This window comes from Protomyctophum bolini, assembly GCF_963924005.1.
Source record: "Protomyctophum bolini genome assembly, chromosome: 6".
NCBI classification, from domain to species: Eukaryota; Metazoa; Chordata; class Actinopteri; order Myctophiformes; family Myctophidae; genus Protomyctophum; species Protomyctophum bolini.
In genome coordinates this window covers 36,911,014-36,931,883 of record NC_137867.1, presented here as the reverse complement: position 1 = coordinate 36,931,883, position 20,870 = coordinate 36,911,014, and the positions used below count along the sequence as shown (strand labels likewise).

General features: G+C 43.1%; 1 protein-coding gene across 1 annotated transcript in view; it reads left to right on the top strand.

The window, feature by feature from the left end:
- Nucleotides 1-20,870, top strand: part of ttc28 (tetratricopeptide repeat domain 28) — a 304,979-nt gene that overhangs the window by 4,908 nt on the left and 279,201 nt on the right. The gene's annotated exons all lie outside the window — the stretch shown is intronic.

Sequence of the window (20,870 nt, the reverse complement as noted above, 5' to 3'; positions counted from 1 at the left end):
ATAATTATGAGAAAAAACATTCAAGGAGCCTATCACTGATCTGCAGCTATTCAGTCAGTCAGTCTATTATTATAAACTTAATGTTGGATGATTAAAAGTCCTTGAGCTTTACGGGATAACAGTAACATACTGAGGAGATGTTTGTTCAGTCTCTTCTTGAAGGCATGAACACTACTTGATGTAATGTCTCCAACAACCGCAGGGGGAAGGCTGTTCCATATTGTTATGGCAGAGTGGAGATGGAGGGCTCGTCTGAGGACGACCTAGAGTGTAGAAAGCTCCTATCAAGGCATTTGGTGTTTGACTTGGGTGTTTCCAGGGCGTGGCTTGGTAGTATCCTCCGCGTGGTTCCACCTGGTATGAGGTGTGAGCTTGGGGTAGCAGTGCTTTGAGGTCCACTGGACGTACTGGACATGGATATAAAACCTGTATATTGCCCAGCCCTGTTGCATGCATGAAAATTGTAGACCTATATGCAGGCAGCAAGGCAAGAATGTGACTATGGAAGGAAGGTCATATCTTTACTGTGTTTACAGATGTTTTATTCTTTTTTTGTATTCACAATAATTATAATAATACAAATAATTATGTTTTTAACCCTGTCACTGCAGTATAAATCCAGCACCAGACATACATGCATACCAAATAGAATTTGGAAGAACAAATTTTCAGCACCAAAACATTGAATTTGATTTTGATTTGAACTTTATATGGCATATTCATTTTGATGGGAAATATCATAACCTGTTTATTCAGTGTATCTCTGAAATATAGCGGCTCCACTGTTATAATTGTGTCATTCAAGGAAGTTATCTACCATCTTTTCTAAATGCAGCATAATTGCTTTCACATTTGCGCTCTGCAATTATTTAGTACGAGGAGCTGTCAGTTTCTTCCTCCCAAATGGTGGGTATCTCATTTGAGAACAAATTGATTCATTTCGGAACATAATGATATGCTCACACCTTTCTCAAATTCTCTGCATAACTTCCGTAGTTCAGTAGTTGTGGTGCTGTGCACAGGACTGGTGACGGTCCTGTGCTTGGTCCACAGTCGGGGCACATGGACTAACCTACCATAGATTTCACATTAGTCAAACACACAGATCATGAGGGGGAGAGCCATTCCTCCGAGGGCTGGAAATGCATTGATTCCGTGATGTATCAAGACGCATGCATGCGTGTGTGTGTTAGGGAGTGCGAGATTGATGAGAAGAAGGAAGAGAGAGATTGATGGTAATCTCTCCCCCGTCATTGCCAATGATGGATCAAAGGCCACCTCTTTCTTTGATCTGGGGTGGGTATCCATGGAGATTCTCCCAGGTAAAATGGTTTCATTGTATTGACTCCTTGACATCAAAGTCACTTTATATTGCAACGCATTGACCTTTAATACAAACCTTAATCAAAGTGCTCTCTAGGCCTGTAGTTAAAAAAATGGTGGAGTGGAGTTAATATGGTGTATTTGACTATTTGTTCATATTGGTACACTTGGTTATTGCATTTCATAACCATTTCAGATGTGTCGAAGGGGCTCCTGCCTTTGCAGTTGAAGTAAGATATTCTGCATCTCATCTCCATCCGTTAATTTAGATGTCTTTTTTAATAGACGAGTATCTACTGTTTGCGGTGTAATCCATTCTCTAACCACATTCTCTCCTCCGTGTCATTTCGCCGTCCCTGTATCATTGGAATACTGATGTAACCACCTATTAAAGCCACTGTTAACGTTCGATATTGGAGAGATTCCAGAAACCAAGGAGGGCCAAGCTGTAATTGAAAATCACTGCCAAAATCACTCCCCTCTTTCCTTTTGATATTCTATCCAAGCACAATGAACTCTTTGTGGTCTGATTGGGGCGACGGTTGGTTTAATCTAGACCCCCATCTTATTCTTGGATTGAGTGCCTGCCTTTCATGCTGAAATTAGCATTCACCGACTCGATGTTAATGTATAGCCCAGATATTCTATTTCATATGTCATTTAATTGTCATCATTTAGTAATGATGACAATGACAAATGAATAACTGGGTCCCTCAGGGTTTATACTTTGAGCTCTCTTCCCGAAAATAGCTGATCTACAAGCTCACAACACTTTCAGTGCGTTGTGAGCTTGTAGATCGGCTGTTTGCACCGAATGCTCATTTGTTTTCATGGATGTTCATCTATTATATGAACCAGTGGGGATGCAAGAGGAAATAAATATGTATACCATGAATTACCACTAGGGGGCAATCTTGTCAAGCAGCCACTGCTGTGTGCCTTATCAGTCAGATGCTGGAGGATAGGCTATTATACACACACACACACACACACACACACACACACACACACACAACATTTTGTCTGTTCAGAGCAATCTTACAACTAATTTAATTTCCCGTTTTTAATGGTAATGCTGAAGAGAAGGCATTACGCCAAGATGCATCAATTGTCATGGACAATTTAATGCATCATTATCAGCATTTGACTGTTAAAGGAAAAGTCAACGCCAGTGGGCTTCATTCTTGTGTCTCCTGTATGACGCAGCGAGTTGAGCTAAAACACATCAGTGGTTTTCAACCCTGATATTTCATATCGGGGTCCATTATTCATTTGGCATTTGAGCCACGGAACACCGTTTGATGATATTTAGCCTCTCAGGCCCAAAACGTAGAATTCTTTGTTGTCGTCGGATTGGATTTTGTCCACAATTCCATGCTGTATTGATGTTAGGTATAGTGGTACCATTGGAGAGATCAAAGTCGTTGATCAAAATAACAATTGCATTATCTAATTGTGTAGATTTCTTAATGCAGATGTTTAACAATAATTTAACTCTTGGTCCATTTGGTTTCATTTGACTGGAAACCCATGTGGGGTGGGTGGATACACTCCCAACTCTGCCCCAGTGGCACCGGGTTCAAGAGGGTTCTAATCCCCACCGTATTTTAAACCCATCTGCCGTCTTTCAGGTTAACGGCAACGGCAGAGGGATGTCTAGGGTCCACATGGAGCCTTTTGGGGGGGTTCACCGGGACCCCCACCCACCCCCCTGGGTTTCCAGTCACCTATAGGTGACTGGAAACCCGTGTTGCACATTCTCCCCCCTGTCTCTGCCCTTAGGTTCCCGTCTGCCATGTAAATAAAGCAAAACAAAAATGTGACAGTGACACCTTGATCTTTTGCTGAAAAATAGTGTGTGGTTCAGTGCAGTGCATCTAGTAGACTACACGAGCTGCAGTCAGTGTGTAATCAAAGAACATTGCATATTATTCCCTCTTCTCTGTTGTGACACATATCGGCAGTCGTGACAGTCTCATGGTGTTTGCCTCGAGGGAAGCGAGGTCTGGTTTTCACAGCCGTACAAAGTCGATCCGCCGCGGCTGGATGTTTGATGAGGGGAAAGGGGATTAAATCACAAGAGTGCACTGGCATTTAGATCCTGTGTGAGTACATATTTATCATCAATCATGCCTGCATGCGAGTGTGACCGCACCTCCGGATAGGCCCGTCAAATGATGACAGGCTGGGCCACGCTGCCCCCACGCACCACCGAGCAGCAGTCCACCCTCTGGAAGCCCATAGCCAGAACCTCTGTCTAATCTGTCAGCCTTCCCCCCTGTCGCGGGAAGTGCCAGAAATCTCCAATATCTCTCTCTCTCTCTCTCTCTCTTGCTCCTTTTCTCTCCCTTGTCTTTTTGTGAAAGAGAAAATGTGGTTTAATGACCCAAGACAGCTTTAGGCCGTTTGTAACTCGCCCTATCTCACTGAATGCAAAAAGATTAAACGAAACAAAATAGGGTGCCATTCTCAAGACGAGAGGCACATACTTACGTTTACATTTTTGCACGTACTGTACATGAGCACATGTGTATGTGTGTGTGTGTGTGTGTGTGTGTGTGTGTGTGTGTGTGTGTGTGTGTATGTGTATGGTATGGGGCAACAGAAAGAAAGTGTGATGGATACACTGTTTCCTTTGCCTACGTACATTCATGCATACTTTTCAAAAGGAATACTGTTGAGCTTTTGATGACGGATAAACGCGCATGGGCCCCCCGTGTTTACATCAAATACAGAATAAGATATAATATAATTTAGTGACTCTCTGTCTAATGTCCCGATGCTTTTGGAGCTATTGAGGCGACGACACGTGCTCCACTTTTCTAGAGGGAATTCCTGCCCGTACTTCTCCGTCTGCTGCCTCTTACTCTCCACAACATTGTACCACTGACATGTTAACAAACAGCAGGCCTTTCTGCCATGATGGAGCACTGACATGAGAGCTCCTGGGGAACTGGAGGCAGTGGAGCAGCCATCACTTGCATTTGCATACCTCATCAGCACAGGCGGTGGTGGTGGTGGTGGTGGTGGTGGGTCCATTATTGCACTCTCAGTGTTGCTTCAACAGAGGATTTTATTTCTCTCTGATATCAAGGCTATTCAGCCTCCTCAATGTTGACTGCAGATGTTCCTTAATGATAGAAAATCGATATTGAATCCATACCCTGTTGGTTGTGTAAGTCTTTGTGTGAAATCGCCTCTGATTGTCTCAGTTCTTCTCCGGTTAGCTCAATATGATCTCAGCATGCCATTGATTCCAAAGGCTGTGAGTTCAAGGCCTGAGTGACGTAGCAGAGCTAACATCTTAATAGACCGAGAACAATGCAAGGTGGAAATGCAATGTCCCACCTGTTTATGCATTACCTGTTGTAACCATGGTACCCATGGTCTGTCTGTCTGTTTCAGCTTTAAGCCGATATAGGGAGTTCTGTGTCAGGCACGCCCAAATAGTGAGTCCAGGCCAGTCTATGACACCAGTATTATGACGTCATATTGATGACATCAGGGTACTACTCTATATGGGGATTGGGGATTTATGGGTGTATATATCGATATATTTTTGTACTCGTCTGACTGGCTATCCCCTCTAACGTCTGGCTTTCAGAAATTCCATCATATGGCAGTCAAGACTGGACCTTTTAAACTTTTTTCTCTGCTTTCTACGTTTATAATCGTAGCTAAAGCTAACTGTACTAAAGGTGCTAACTACGTACATGTTCGTAGACAACCGTGTACTCCATATATGAAAGCGGCGACCGTCAATTTTAGCATTGCTCCGGTTACTATAGGAGAGCCTCCGTCCCCACCCGCTATGGGATTTTTAAATCCAGCTCCATTGAGCCTCTAGTATAACAGGATTTTCAAAGCGCTGTATCTCTAATGAGATAAGAATGAAACAAGAAGCGTAGAGTGAGAGCGGACGTGTGGCATAATTATGCTACCACCTAGCGGCAGTAATAAAGTTAATGTTACTTTAGAGTACTAAACGTGACGTCATGTGGCAACCAAGTCTATGGACTTTTAAGGTTTGTTTAAAGGAGTGAGGGGTGATTTTTATTAATGTTTCACCATGTAACTTTTATCAGGGCAACCAATGTCAGACGAGTAGCATATCAGTGTGAATGTACCTGTCACTATACTGTACACATTGTACAGTATTGGCAGGTAAAGTTTTGTATTTGGGTTTAATTTAGCATGAGTTTTGAGGTTTCTCTCAAAGTTTACTATTGAGATGTCTGAAATAGAGATAAAAAGGGATGTTGTCTCCTCCTTAATGCTGCATGCACATGGAATCAGGCAAGCGGTAGACGGCAAAACTGCTGGACGGCACAGAACGATAAAAATATTCAATATTTGAACATTGATGCTGGTTCTGGCTGCCGGGCTACCGCGCCGTCCTGTTCCGTTTACCGTCCTGCTCCCGTCCACTAAAAAGTCTGGTTTGCGGTCTGACTCTACCGCTTGCCTGATTCCATATGAATGCAGCATCAGAAGTTGCATGATTGTTTGTTTGGTCTGCTTTTGCTTGGCCTTTTCAACATAACTTAGTTTGAGTATGCTCCACCAAAAGCAATTTGGGCAATCAATATCAATATAGTGATGATACATTGACTTCAGTGATTAAAACCAGAGTTTATTTTGTGTAATTAAATTACCGGTAGTCTTATTCTATCTCAGTATCGAAGGAGCTGTATTGTCAGATGTACAGTTAAATCACCTCTATAGCAGACACTGTGTAATGAAAGACGTGGCTGACAGTGCCGTCTCTACAGATTAGATTTTGTGCCCCTCCAGTCCAGATTGGCCAGTAGTAGCCTATGCCTACCCTACCCTACTGTACCAAAGACGACTCGGGAGACGAGCATCACAGGATCTTGGACAGCAGCTTCACCAGGCAGCCTATTATGCCGGCGATGACTGCGTCGGTGCTCTCTCTCTCTCTCTCTCTCTCTCTCTCTTATTGTTAATTTTGAAAGCAAATTCTTATTTGAGTTTAGTATGTATATATTTAGTATATTCTTTTAAATAAAACTTAATTTAGTTTTAGTCATATTTTTGTCATCTGAAATGTCTTAGTGTTAGTCTAGTTTTAGTCAACTAAATAAGTGGACAACGCACGGACACACACATTCCTCCATTTCTAGTAGGATACTCGGGCGTTGTGCTGTTTGAATTAGAGACATGACATGACGTGACGTGAAGGTTTAATGGTAACTTTGGTCTGGACAATTCTGCTGATGGACCCTCCTGTGTTTCTCATTTGTCTTACTTCTGTTCGGAAAATTAGGTAAAAAAATAATACTAAGTCATTACTGAAAAAGAACAGTATTAGATACAGTTTGTTATTGTCTCATCACAGGTTTACAGGCGTAAGTAGGCTATAGCGCCTGTTAAATGTCCATTTGATCTGCTGGTTCCAGTTGAGAAGAGTGCATTAATTGGCTATATAACTTAATGTATCTACCTCATCTTGGCAGAGATGGACCCATATTGATTCTTGACATGAATTCATCAAATTTCATGTCTGGTGATGACCCTGAGGAGGTTGTGTGCATGTCCCCATGCATGTCTCTTGCACATACTGTGCTCTAGTGTGCATCTCATTACATGTTAAATAGGCAGAATAATGCCTTCTTTTTATATCCCTATGGAGAGGCCTTGCTCACCCGAGACAATGACTGTTTGCGTTGGTAAAGGTCACTGCCATGTTTGAGGGCTGGAAGGGACCTTTAATTACAGCAGCATATCCAGTAATTGTGTGAGGAGTGTTTTCTGACACTTGACGAAGTGTGAGCTTTTGTGATGCCTGTTGCTGCCCCTACACAGTTGGAGAGCAGTCGTTTACAAACCCCATTGTCTGCCCTTCTCTGTGTCTCTTTTTGTGTGTTAGGGCAGGGGTTCCCAAACATTTCGTCCTCCGCGAGGACCCAAGGGTGTGCACTGCTTGTCCAGAACCGCTGGTTCGACTGACATGCCCATCTTCTAATTTCTAATGTTTCCGAAAACGTTTGAACATTTTTTGGAGTCATTCCCCAAAATAGAGACGCCGGATTTACATTAGGTAAACTGGTACAATAAATTAAATTATATATCCTTTTTTTATGATTTTCTTTCTTTCATCTTCCTCTCCTTTCCAGTTCCCTCCCAGGCGACCCGCACTTTGAATACCTGTGTGATAGATCGAGCACCAGCGGGGTTATATAATGCTCCCCCCGGTGCAATGTGACAGTCTGTTAAAACCAGCTCTCATCTGATCTCAGTGTGTGTGAAGAACAAAGAGCCTGACTCTTGATGTCATGTGGAGAGTTGTTACAATTATGCTTAATTTAAAACACCGTTGTTGTATGCTGGTGTTACGCAGCGAAAATAGAAGCTTGTAGATCTGCCATTCATCCGACACCGTCGTACAATCGATGAAGTACAAATGGCTTAATGGCTTTATAGGCGTGGAGCCTTTCTTCTCTGCTTTCTTCTCCCCGTCTGTTATATTTATATCTCACAAGGGAGTGACTTGTGCTGTTACTGTGACACGCACTTAAAACGGGCCAAAGAATGAAACATAACAAGATTAACAATGTTACAGCATGCTACACAAGATCCTATTTGTAAGAGCAAAGACCATACAATAGGTTTCAAATATTATCGTCAGTATGGAAAAGAATATTACACTTTTACATTATGCACTTAATGTACAGTAGAACTATCCTCATTTGCAAGTGATGCTGCGTTCACACGGGCAGATGCAAAGATACAGTCTACCATTAATTTTCAATGGAAGTCAGCGACAAAAAAGTTGAGCTGCTTTCAACTTCAGCTACAAAGATACAAAGCTACTAATACTATGTGTAGCTTTGCATCATTGTATCTTTAGCATCTGCCAGTATGAACGCAGCATGACTGTCTTGTGTGTTTTCGTTTGTGATCAAGCGGCCTGTGAAAACCTGAAATAGTCATCTTGCCGACTGAGTAAGTGTCAAGTGCATTCCAACTGTACAAACAGTAGTCTGGATAATAGCTGCCCTGGCCAGACTGTCTGTGACAGCGTTTCCTGCCTTTGCCCTGTGTGTGCAGCTCTAGATTTCCTGAGACAGTAGGTCTGTCTTGAAAGGCAAGCTCACACTGACTACATCTTCAGAAAGATTGCTTGGAACTAGAGATTATTCGATTAATTATCGAATAATTCATGAATTGATAATTGATAAATGTATCGATCGATTAGCTGACCGGTTGGTTGAATCTGAGAATCTGAATATATAAATAATATCTAATATAACAAATATCTAATATAAAAATCTACATTTTGCACACAATTTTGAATTCAAAAGGAATATTATATTCCTCAATCAAATATATATTTGACCATTTGAGATACAGGGCCAGGCAATGACATATTTGTAAGAGGAATGAAAGGAAAAGTGCACTGTCTTGTCTGTCACATCACATGCAAAAGACCTTTCTGTGGCTTTTCTTAACCGTGCGTTCCTCTGCCACGTGCGTGCGCAGACAGCATTACATTCACAGAAAACCTCCCAATGATAGAACTGCAGAATGTTTGATTCATTGACTGTTACGTTTAATTGAAGAATTTCTTAACGGCGATTAACGATTTAAGATCCCTACTTGGAGCTAAGTCCCACTCGATTTTTAACTGTCAAAGAGTGTCATGATGAGGCCAATCTGAGAATCCCATCGGCAAATATTCGGGGAAAACGCCGACCCGTGTTGTTCATCGAAATTTTGTAGGAACGTTTCGTTCTACTGCTTTGCCGACAGACTAGTTGACGTGAGCCAACAGTCTGTCTTGAGAGACTATGATGAGGCTGATGGCAGACACCGCGAGCTTTGAGAAACTTGTTGCTCCGTTAGTAATGTGGGGGTGTACGACTGTTTTACGTAATGTGGTTGACTATTTATGATGTTGCAGATTTTCTGCACCCGCTTGATGTTGGCTTGATGCATATTTATGATCTGCATGTTTGGTCTGAAGACTGACTTGACAGAAGAATTGAGCACGACGATGTCTTTTCCCTGTTATGATTTTTACTTATTGTGGGCACAAACCAGAATGTATTATGGAACTACTATTCCAATGTAGAGGAGAGTCTCATAACATTATACTAACCTACTGTAGAAGGTACTGTATAGATCCTGTACAAGACAGGATAAAACTATGCTACTATGGATTTGTTCAGACTGCAGAGAAATATGATATTTGTGACTGACTGTCCACACTGTTTGCAAGTGATCAGATCAGATTTGTGTAGTCAGACATTGTTGACATATTTGCATTGGTTGCTGTGGTAACAATTATGACAAATTTGTGCTAGTAATGCTTATACTCTGTCGTAACAGGTGGCACCGAAATCTACAAGTTATTTCGTACAATGAAACATAGATGAGGCTTCATTGGAGCGTCTGCTCCAGATTGAGACACATCTTTAGAAATCAGATATAACCCATGAATCTCATTTCAACCCACCCAGGAATGTGTTTCAAATCTGTTATGCACAAAATCTATTTCCATGTAGTGTTTTGCTGTTCAGAGTCAGACTTAGTTTACAGATGGATGGAGCCTGCACACCATATTAGGTAAAAAAAAGACTTCTTCATTTATTCGTCTTCATCAGGATTCGATCCACAGGATCGAAACGTTGTCAGACGAATACATTATTTATAATAAGTATTTTTCTACCTAATATGGTGTGTGGACTCCATTCCACTTTAAACTGAAGCCTCTTTAGCCCAGCATCCACCTGTCCATGTGCGTATTCTACATCCTCTCCCCAGAGGCATACACTTACACCAAAAATCAGATTTGGGCTGCCAGTCTGAACATACAGACACAGATAGATGTCTAACTGTACAGTACACCTCCCTCCCTTATGTACGTACCATACTGTTTGTACCATATTTTAATGACTGTGATGCTTGAATTCATATATCCCCCTTTTATTTAAGAACAGCCTAGAACATGGAATGAGGCGAGTCTTCCATACTAGTTTCAAAGCACAACATATAATTGATTAAGTATTTGGCAAGAGTTAAGATTAAAACAGACATTTTTGGCAAATAAGCTCTTTGATCAACGTCGTGTGACGAGAAAATTGGTAGCAGTTTCACTTCTGTGGGTCCAGTGTTTATTTAGCTTTTGTTACGAGCTATGAACACTTCAACACATGGCGTGTGTTAGTGGAACGGAATAAGATGGCTTTACATCATCTCAAAATCACCACGCCATACTAGGTGTTGATTTGAACACACGGAGGAGGAGAAACCGCCGCTCGGTTTGTCGTCGGCGCACAAATGTCAATTTATTAAAGAGCTTATTTGACAGAAGGTCAGGCTACCTCTTTAATTTCATTCCCAGTAATCTTAAAGACTTAGATTTAGTAAGTGGACCATGAGGCTTACGGGGCTACACGTGGTAGCTCAGTGCTGATAGTAGGTTATTGGTGCCTTGCACATGGTTTCCTCCGCCATCGTTGTGTGAATGAGTAAAGGTAATGCACATTCTAAAGTGCTTTGGATAAAGGTGCTATACTAGCTAGGGATTTTGCTCCCGATCTGATTCCGATCATTTGATTTTGAGTATCTACCGAATTTTCTGATCCAATATTTATATTTGTATAGAACACTTACACTTATGCCTTATCACAATAGTACAATATCCAAAATCACAGACAATATCCACTCTAATATGATATGATATGGATATAATATTGATACTAGGGACGACACATTTATTTGCTCCCAATCCGATTCCGATCATTTGAAAATGACACGATCGGCCCCGATTTCAGTTTACGCGATCGGATCGGGACAGCCCTAATACCAGCGTAAATGCACCATTTACCATCTTACTCCCCAGTTCCCTCCACGTGTTTCAGGGAATTGGCTCATTTCGGTGAGCCAATTCCTGTTCCAAGTCATCTGTGTTTTAACCCCTTATGCCCCGTTTTGTTTGAATACATTCCCCCAAAATGCGGATGCCAGGTTCAGAGTGGTTCTTCCTACCGGCAGTAACACCCGCCGACCCAGCGACCCTACTCCTACCACACCCACACACCCACCAACCCCCTCGTCCCCGTACTCGCTCCCCATCCTCTTTTTCCACCAAGGCTCCAGGATCCATGGAGAGAGTAGAGTCATGAACCACTAATAAGAGGGTTCCTGTTTGCTCCAACCCAGCCGAAGCTTGAACTAATGAACAAATCAAATGAATGGCATGTAATTACAGGTCAGGGAAAGTGGGACGGACAGAGGGTTGGCGCTAGTGGGCACAAACCTGAAATTATCTGTCTGGAAAAACGTGCAGAATGAGCAAGCGGCAGTTTTTAAGGTCTGTGTTTTTTTTTTCTTTCTCTCCTCTGGGAAAGGACCCTCTTGGCCAGGCATGCATTGCGCGTGTGCATGCACGGGCCAGGTTGTTAAAACGGTTAGGACGTAGTGTTCAGGCAAAGCGAAACTTGACCACACACGAATCTGCTGTTTTGATTCCGGCAGCACTTCCTCACCCGCTGTGTCATTCTTCACAGACACGCTAGGAAACGTATCATCCGCCTTTAGCTGTCAGGGGCCACCTCTTGTGCTGCTTAAGTGAACAGCACTCCTTGATGTTTCTACTTCTAAGATTTATATTATTATTTTCTTTTGTGGATTTGGCCCCGATGGCAGGTTTTTCCTAAATGCTGAACTCCAGATTGTAGCCTACTCTGCCAAGTAGGGAATGGTTTAATTTGTGTTCTGTATCTCACCCAATACAAATCTACCCAAGACTAGAATAGTATTCTGTAATACTTTAGGTAGTTTAGAGCTTCTCCTTTTTAAAGCAAGTGTTTGTATTTGAGTTGAAGCGATGGCAGTAAGGAAGGACTTAGCCATCAGAGGAGGGGTCCAACCAGGACATTTGGCTCAGCAGAGCCCTGCATTACAGACAATTAATTAACACATGTTCAGCATTTATTGACTGATTTATGTTTTTATTGACAAAACATGCATATACATGACCATATATTTGTACATAAATTACAGTATATCTGTCAAGAGGATAAACCCCAAAAAGCTGAGAGCTTATTTCCATTGTGGTCCTTTGAGTATAAATGTGTGTGTAAACTGAGTGCCATGTGTCACATGACTGTAGTGTTTCATCAGTCAGGATTCTTGGGGGAAAATACACGATGGAAAGTTTTTACTCCTGTTAATATGGAACAACAAAACAAGATTCTGTTTACTTTGTGGCCTCCCTGTCTGATCATTAGCCATCGAGGGTAAGTTACTGTGTGTGCAGTTTGTGAACGCAGCCAAGTCGCACAAATCATGATGCACTATTCAGTGGTGAAACCACACTATACAGGCTGGCTGCTTGTGCACGTGGCTTGTGCCAACTCAATGTCTAGTCGTAGTGGTTCCCAAACTTTGAGAGTGTACAAATGGAACCAAATGGACCCGTTAGGGTTTCTCAGAGTTACAGACCCATAAGTAAAGGGGTCGTATCTGATACTTCCATGGCCGCAGAGAGCAAAGGTCAGTTTCTCAGTTGATTTATCATCTATGAAGGTTAAAAAACTAATTGAGCCCCCATAGGCTATACTTCGCAAAAATGTGGGCAGAATTCATGAGAGCCTCAAATCCATATGGCCACCATCAACAACCTGTTAAGGCACAATATGGCACAAAAAAAAAACACTCCTTGAGCTAAAATGGCCATAGCCACTTGCCCAAATGTGCCCAATTGTGCTCAAATGTGCTGACCTCATCACATTTGTGATGACGGCTATGGCCATTTTTAGCCTAAGGAGTGTTATTTGTGCAAAACTAATGCTTGGAATGGATTCAGAATCATGAAAACCCCCAGTTTGACATGTCACATGCTACGTAAAGCAGAATGAATTTGAGGTAATTTTGCCTTATCAACAGGTTGTTGATGCTGGTGGACATATGGATTTGGGGCTCTAATGAATTTTGCCCGCATTTGTTTTTGTCTAACCTTCATAGATGATACATCCAGAATAAACGGACCTTTGCTCTCCGCGGTCACAGAAGTATCACATACGACCCAACTGAAGGGTCCATTTGGTTCCTAACTATCATTTAGCTGGGGACCCCCTGGAACTAAGACCCAGCGTTGCTTTATAGCAACAATTTTATTTTAATTAATTACTTAATTCTTCTTTTTTTTCTGTTCTTTTTTCACCTAAAAGTCATCTGTGATGTTCATTGCAATGCCATTGGTCATGATATTTGCATATAAATACCCCCCACAGAGGCTGAAATTCACACAAATTAAAAATGTCTGGCAATTTTGAACAATTTTTAACCTATGACTTGTGACCTTTAACCCTAATAAAAGTAAGTAAAATAATTGTAATATAATTGTAATTTTAATTATATTATTATATAATTATTATATAATGTGCATTTGCATGTGCACTTTTATTGCATTTCAGTCTTTTAACGCTACACGTGGTTCTATTTCCTAAAAAGATGTGCGAAACGAGGCCAAACTGGTTTACACGGTGGGGAAAAGTGTTTAAACTTATCTCTATCTTTGGATAAAAAGCGCTATATACTGTATTACACTGTAAATGCACCATCTACCACATCCGTGGCGAACATTCTCACCTGGTCATCATTTCTTGCTGAATTCTGAAGCAAAGTGAAAGCCTGTATTGATGTCTGCTGTGTCGGGTTGAACTGATACCATCGCTACCGCTAGCATCACTTCACAATGACACTGTTGGGTGTTTAAAGATTCTGTGAGTGATATTTTTGGTTAAAGAATTATGTTTATTGTTAAAAAAGTGAAGCTCTATACCCTGATAGTAATCATTGCCAGAGTGTGTGTTCAGTCACTGGGGTCTCCGTCTCTTTAATAAATAGCAAATACATTTTCAGGTGTGTTGCAAATTTCACCCGAACCAATTTATCAGCTTACATTTTTATAGTGTTGAAGTTCCAATTTTGTTTGCTCATTTAGTTCTTCACTTCCCATTTCACTCATTTATTCTGTATCCACTATTCCTGTATGAGTTCTCTCATGGGATATACGCACGCACGCACGCACACACACACACACACACACACACACACACACACACACCCCGACTGCTAACATTGTGTGTTTTGAGTGCCCTTGTCCCCCTTGTGTTTTTTCAATTTAGCCCACTGTCACAAGCTTACTATCTCTTCCTCACCTCTCTTTCTCTAGCCCGCAGTGCTGTCTGGTTGCGTCTTCATCGACAAGACAGGCTGTTCCATTCCGGGCAGATTGGCGCAATTGGAAAAAAAAAAAATAGCACATTGTCAAGAGGCTTTGGTAAAATAAAACGCTGCCGGAGCTGCCCCCTAGACACCTGGCTAACAAAAGAGGAGGCCTTCAGTGTCATAGGATGTAATGTGTCCTGACATAATGTGTGATGACCTCCTCACAGTCCACAGCTCTGTGTGTGTGTGTGTGTGTGTGTGTGTGTGTGTGTGTGTGTGTGTGTGTGTGTGTGTGTGTGTGTGTGTGTGTGTGTGTGTGTGTGTGTGTGTGTGTGTGTGTGTGTGTGTGTGTGTGTGTGTGTGTGTGTGTGTGTGTGTGTGTGTGTGTGTGTGTGTGTGTGTGTGTGTGTGTGTGTGTGTGTGGGGGTGAGATGAGTCAGAGCTATAGGAGCTGATGTCACCTTGATTGTAATCTGTCGGGCCTGGTTGCAACCGTCTAGAATTACATATAGAGCTCTATATGCTTTTAGATGCTCGTCAGACTATGAAAATAATCAATAGAAAGAAAGTGTGTGTATGTGCGAGTGCCATTGCGTCTTTCACATATTGAGCTAATTTCCATATGTGCGTTTAATCTTTTTAACGCCAGGCTGTCCCCAAAGAAATATACACCTTCTGTCATGTCATGTCACGGCCAGGCAGGAGGCATGCACTCCAAACAGGAACGTTTCAATCACGATAAAGAATGCGTACACACACTCTGAGTGCATTCCCCCACAGGATACATCAATTGATTAGCGGCTTAATAGGGTTTTCTTGCTCACCGTTACATGGCCAGAAATGTCAAAACGCCCAGAGAAATCGGGTTCATTGCCAGGCTGCTGGTATAACAGCAGCCTGCAACTGATAGTGGATCAGCTTTACAAGCCTGAGGAAACGAGGACCCCGCACGAACCCAGTAGCCCAGTGGTTCCCCGAACTATAGTGAAATTAGCAGATCTACAAGCGCACAACGCGTCGCTTCGTGCTGCGCCGTGAGCTTGTAGATCTGCGATTTTTAATACAATTACAATACAATTATTTTGAAGAATGTATTAAAAAAAATATATATATATATATATATATATTTGTATAAAATGAAAATGGTCAGGACCCACGAAAGGGTCCTGACCAGTGGGAACCGTGTATATCTAGTGTGCGGCTGAGCATAGGCATGGTAACGCCCCGCCTGCCTCTGATTGGCCTACCCTACCGACACTGCCCGTCTCGACTGTCCTTCGAGATGCAAGGTTTAGTTACTCCTTGGTGGGAAAATAATACAAGAGAATGACAGTTTGGCATCCGCAAGAGAATGCAGCTTTGTAACTAATTGTAAACTAATACTATTATACTAAAAGGGAAATACCTTTTTACAGTACAATAATGTTCAATCAATTATTCCATCAAAGCAAACGGCATAAACAATATTAGTTTGCCTCTTCTGCAAAAATAAAACGTACAAGTTACAGGCAGTTCTCTTGTATCATACCGATACCGTATACTTTATTATTATTTTCCACCACCTCGCAGCAGAGATCAGACTATAGCTGTTGCCAGACCGGGGCAAGCTTTTCCAGGAATCTGGCCGTCGCGGCATTCAGCCGCATGGGTAGGGCTTCTTTTCCATCCACCAGCTGTCTAAAAACCCGGAAGAGACACCGGCAGACAGCGGAAAACGGCTGCGCCTGTCTGCCCAAGTGTGGAAACACTGTATTGAGCCTTTCTTAAAGCCAACTGCCACCAATCTAGGTGTTAAAATAGACTCTGATCTAAAAATGGACAAACAAGTAAATGAAACAGTCAGAAAGAGCTTCTTCCAGCTTAGAAGGCTGGCAAAGATTAAATCTTGTCTTTCCCGCCCTGTGTTCGAAACCGTGATCCATGCCTTTATGACATCCCTCCTCGACTACTGTAATGCCCTGTATATTGGAGTCAACCAGGCCTCCATCTCTCGCTTACAGTTAGTCCAGCATGCCGCCGCACGGTTGCTTACAGGTACACGTAAGCGAGACCACATTAGTCCTGTACTAGCCTCCCTCCATTGGCTTCCTGTGCGATACAGGATTGATTTAAAAGTTTTGCTTTTTGTTTTTAAATGGTTTGGCACCCATTTATCTGTCTGAACTGCTCAAACCTTATGTTCCCACAAGGACCCTCAGGTCCTCTGACCAGCTTCTCCTGGTGGTGCCTAAATCAAGGCTGAAGCTCAGAGGGAACCAGGCTTTTGCAGTGGCAGCTCCCAAGCTCTGGAATGAGCTGCCTCTGCACATAAGACAAGCCCCCACTCTTCAGGTGTTTAAATCACGCCTCAAGCCGTATTTTTATTCTTTGGCTTTTCCAAGCATAGTATGAGCTTTTTGATGTTGAAAGTGACACTGTGTACTGTATGTTGTTTGTTTTTTAAATGAAGTTGTGATTTTTATTATTTTATTGTAAAGCACTTTGGTACAACTTGTTGTTATTTAAATGTGCTATAGAAATAAAGATGGTATGGTATGGTATGGTATGGTATCCAGCGTAGCTATATCCACCTCAGTGGACAGTCAAGACGGGCAGTGTCGGTAGGCCAATCAGAGACAGGCGGGCCGTTACCATGTCTATGCTCAGCTGCACACTAGATATACGCGCAGGAACCACTGCTGGAGCCCTAAGCATTGCTCATCAGTTGCTGCTCCTCCTCCTTTCTTCTTCCTGGGTTCATTTAGCTGTCAGCTTTATATTGTGTAAGCCCCTAGCTCCCACCTGGGAGCTAGAGAACGGTGTTGCCATGTCCGCTTATTATAAGCGACTTTGGGCTTGTTTTTCTGTAAAGTAGCTTGTAAATATTTGTGTGTTTTTTTGGGGCTTGTTTCATGGTCAGGGACCCAACCCCATACAAGATTTGTGTTGTTAATTTTTTTTTTTTTTTAATAGCAGATCTACAAGCTCACAATGCAAATAGCCTACTGTAGGTACATGTTTAAAGCTAAAGGGCGAAGGACTCGCTTCTTTTGGGCTTGTTTTCATAGACCCATGGTTGCGTGTTTCTCTTGCAAATCCTGGCAACACTGCTTGGAAAGACTTCGGGGCCCCACCCAGACCTGGATGTGTCTCCAGACTTAGGGCCCCCCCAGACCTGGATGTGTCTCCAGACTTAGGGCCCCCCCAGACCTGGATGTGTCTCCAGACTTAGGGGCCCCCCCAGACCTGGATGTGTCTCCAGACTTAGGGCCCCCCCAGACCTGGATGTGTCTCCAGACTTAGGGGCCCCCCCCAGACCTGGATGTCTTCAGACTTAGGGCCCCCCCAGACCTGGATGTCTCCAGACTTAGGCGCCCCCCCAGACCTTGATGTCTCCAGACTTAGGGCCCCCCCCCCAGAACTGAATGTGTCTCCAGACTTCGGGGCCCCCCCCAGACCTGGATGTCTCCAGACTTAGGGCCCCCCCAGACCTTAGGGCCCCCCCAGACCTGGATGTGTCCAGACTTAGGGCCCCCCCCAGACCTTAGGGCCCCCCCAGACCTGGATGTCTCCAGACTTGGCACAGCCTGGCTTAGCTGCGGGGAGGAGGAAGCACTCCCACAGGGGGAAACCGTGTAGTGTGCAACACAGCAAGAGGATACACATTAGCATACCCTGCATAAAGCACGGCGAGGCGAACTGCGAGAGCCGACGAGATGATGATGAATGCTTTCTGCCCCCGATCGGCTTCCCGATCCCGTCTTCTTCACCTCTTAAACCGGAGGCGCTGCTCGCCGTATACGCGCCTCTCTCTCTACTCCATTGTTGTGTCGGTGCCGGGAGCAAGGATCTGTGTCAGAGGAGTCGAGGCAGAACAATGAGAAGTGCTCTTTGCATTCTGCTGATGCATGCTTTTTTCTTTCTCTGTGCCATTGTTGTACAGTAGCTTTCGCTTGCAAGAAGGAAGAGGTCTGTGTGTACGTACAGTATACGCATAGTGGAAATTGTGCCGGCTCCTAGCATGTGGTCTGTTTCATACAGCACCTACTCATGATGTAACCTCCTTCCCTGGATGAGTCATTTGCCCTGGTTCTTCAGTAATAGAGAAATGAATGGGTAAGGGTGAAAGTGCCACAAATGTTGTTTCCAGGTGGCGGCTGACTAGCTTGTTATAGGAAGTGAGGCTTAGGAGTAATTTGAGGGCATTCTCCCGCATTTGTAACTTTTCCATTCATTTGTCATTCCAAATTGGATGATTTTTGGTTGCCAAACACGCATAAACCATAACATTGATGTGTTTTCGTGAGGCTTATATTTGATGTTAATCTATGAAGCCAATTAAAACTGTAATTACTCTGGCATTAGAATAAAGTGTAAGTGGTTCGGAAATAGGCATCGGTTTGGACGGAAAAACAAAAGGAAATATGTCCTGATTACTGCAAATAGAAATGGCCCACGTCACAACATCCAGCATGTACCAGTGTACAATGTCAGTGTGCATTAATAGAACAAGTTTGTTAAATAATGTCACTGGGAATCAGTCATTTTTTCGTTCAGAAGCAATCAATGGATGTATCAACAATGAAAGAAAGTCCTATTTGTCAATGGTGCCCATGCGGAACCAGTACACGAAATGTAATCAGGCTTTACTTAAAGAATGACCTACTTCTGCTCCTCTAAAGCGGAGAGCTGCATGGTCACAATTTCTCTGTAATTACAGAGTTAACTGGCATGTCATTTATGATTAATGAACGATGATTGCTTAATAAATAATGTATGTTTTAGTCCGTCTGTCTGTAACAAACACCACATGATGCCACATGATGCTCATATTGCTCTGTTTCATGTAGACATGTCCGCTATAATCTCATAGTTTGTCCTACGAACTCCCCTCCCAAGCAGGGGGGGGGGGGGGGGGGGGGATCACAGACTATCAATATTGAAATCAAACCCAAAGAAAGACGGATCTCCATTTCGGGCCTTAATGCATCGGTGCATAACGGCCTCCAGTCTAATCCATTCCTCTTAAGTGCTCCGCTCAGATCTCAGGGCTCGTTTTGAGGCAGCTAAATTACTCACTTGTGTCAGGTTATTATAATTAGCTGTTTGAGTGCCTTTACCGTTGCGTGTTACCCACACACCTCCCTCTCCAAAGCCCCAGTTATACTCTGTCTGCAGACCAGTGTCGCACAACAAAAAACAACAGACCTACAAGCTCACGCACAGACACGCTGCCTTGCGGCGAGATGCACTGTGACCTTGTAGATCGGCTATTTCCCGCGCGCGACACGGGCACGCAACAAAGTATAAATCTCCCTTAATTCTTTCTCCCTGTAATGAGTTTTGCAGGTGGGTGGGGGGGGTGGGGGGGGGGGGGGGACACACCAGCAACAACAACAACAGCAAAATGGAAATGCCCGGGGAGACGTATTAGCTGACAAACCATGGAATGCAGGTGGTGTGTTTGTCTGTGAGGAGCTGACAAATGCCTTCCATGGTTATGGACACAATCTCATTATTTGGCCAGAGGCAGATTTGTTTCAATAAGGCATTTCATGGCGAACACCCCACTCTAAACCTCCAGCATTCACAATCGCATGTTACTTATTTGCTTATTTGCTTTTATCTGGATAATTAAATATAGATTTGTGTAGGCTATATAACGAAATAGGCGCCGAGACCCTTGGAAAACACTGAAGCAGGTCCAATATAGGAATGCAGCAAAAGACAGACTTTGTGGATATTTTGACAATAGCCAGGGGTCATTTGGGGGGATACGGGTGTACTCTTTCATGCAGGACCGCTTGGTGCTACCGTGAAACAATGCTCGTTTAAAAATGGAAAAGCTCCAGTGAATATTTTATGAGTCTGCACAGTCAGCTTATCATTTATTGTCAGTGAAACTCGAGAGAGACCGATTCGTCTTGAGGACACGGTTGTCTGGGTTTTCTGCATTCTGACCCTAGAACTGAGTCGTTAAAAGTGAAATATTCTTAATTGCCTGGCTGCCTATACTCATGGCAGAAGTGTGAAATCAGATTTTTTATTAATTTATTAATTTGACAGTCAAATAGAGGCAAAAACATGTCCCGTGTATTTAATAAATGATGTATTACAAGTTACCCGTTGTTCGAGTTAAGGGAATGCGTGCAAACAAGATTGATGCTCCGAACTGCAGATGGCAGCAAATAGAGAACATGGTAACTTGCGCTGCTGCTAAAGTCTGTCAGACACAGTTGGTTTGCTGAGTCCCTCCGACTTTTACACATGAATCTGTGCAGCAAACTCCCATTGACACGGTAGACAGACGCAGTCCCACTCTGCACAAAGGAGTTGTTGATCTTCTGGCATCCATTATTTAGACA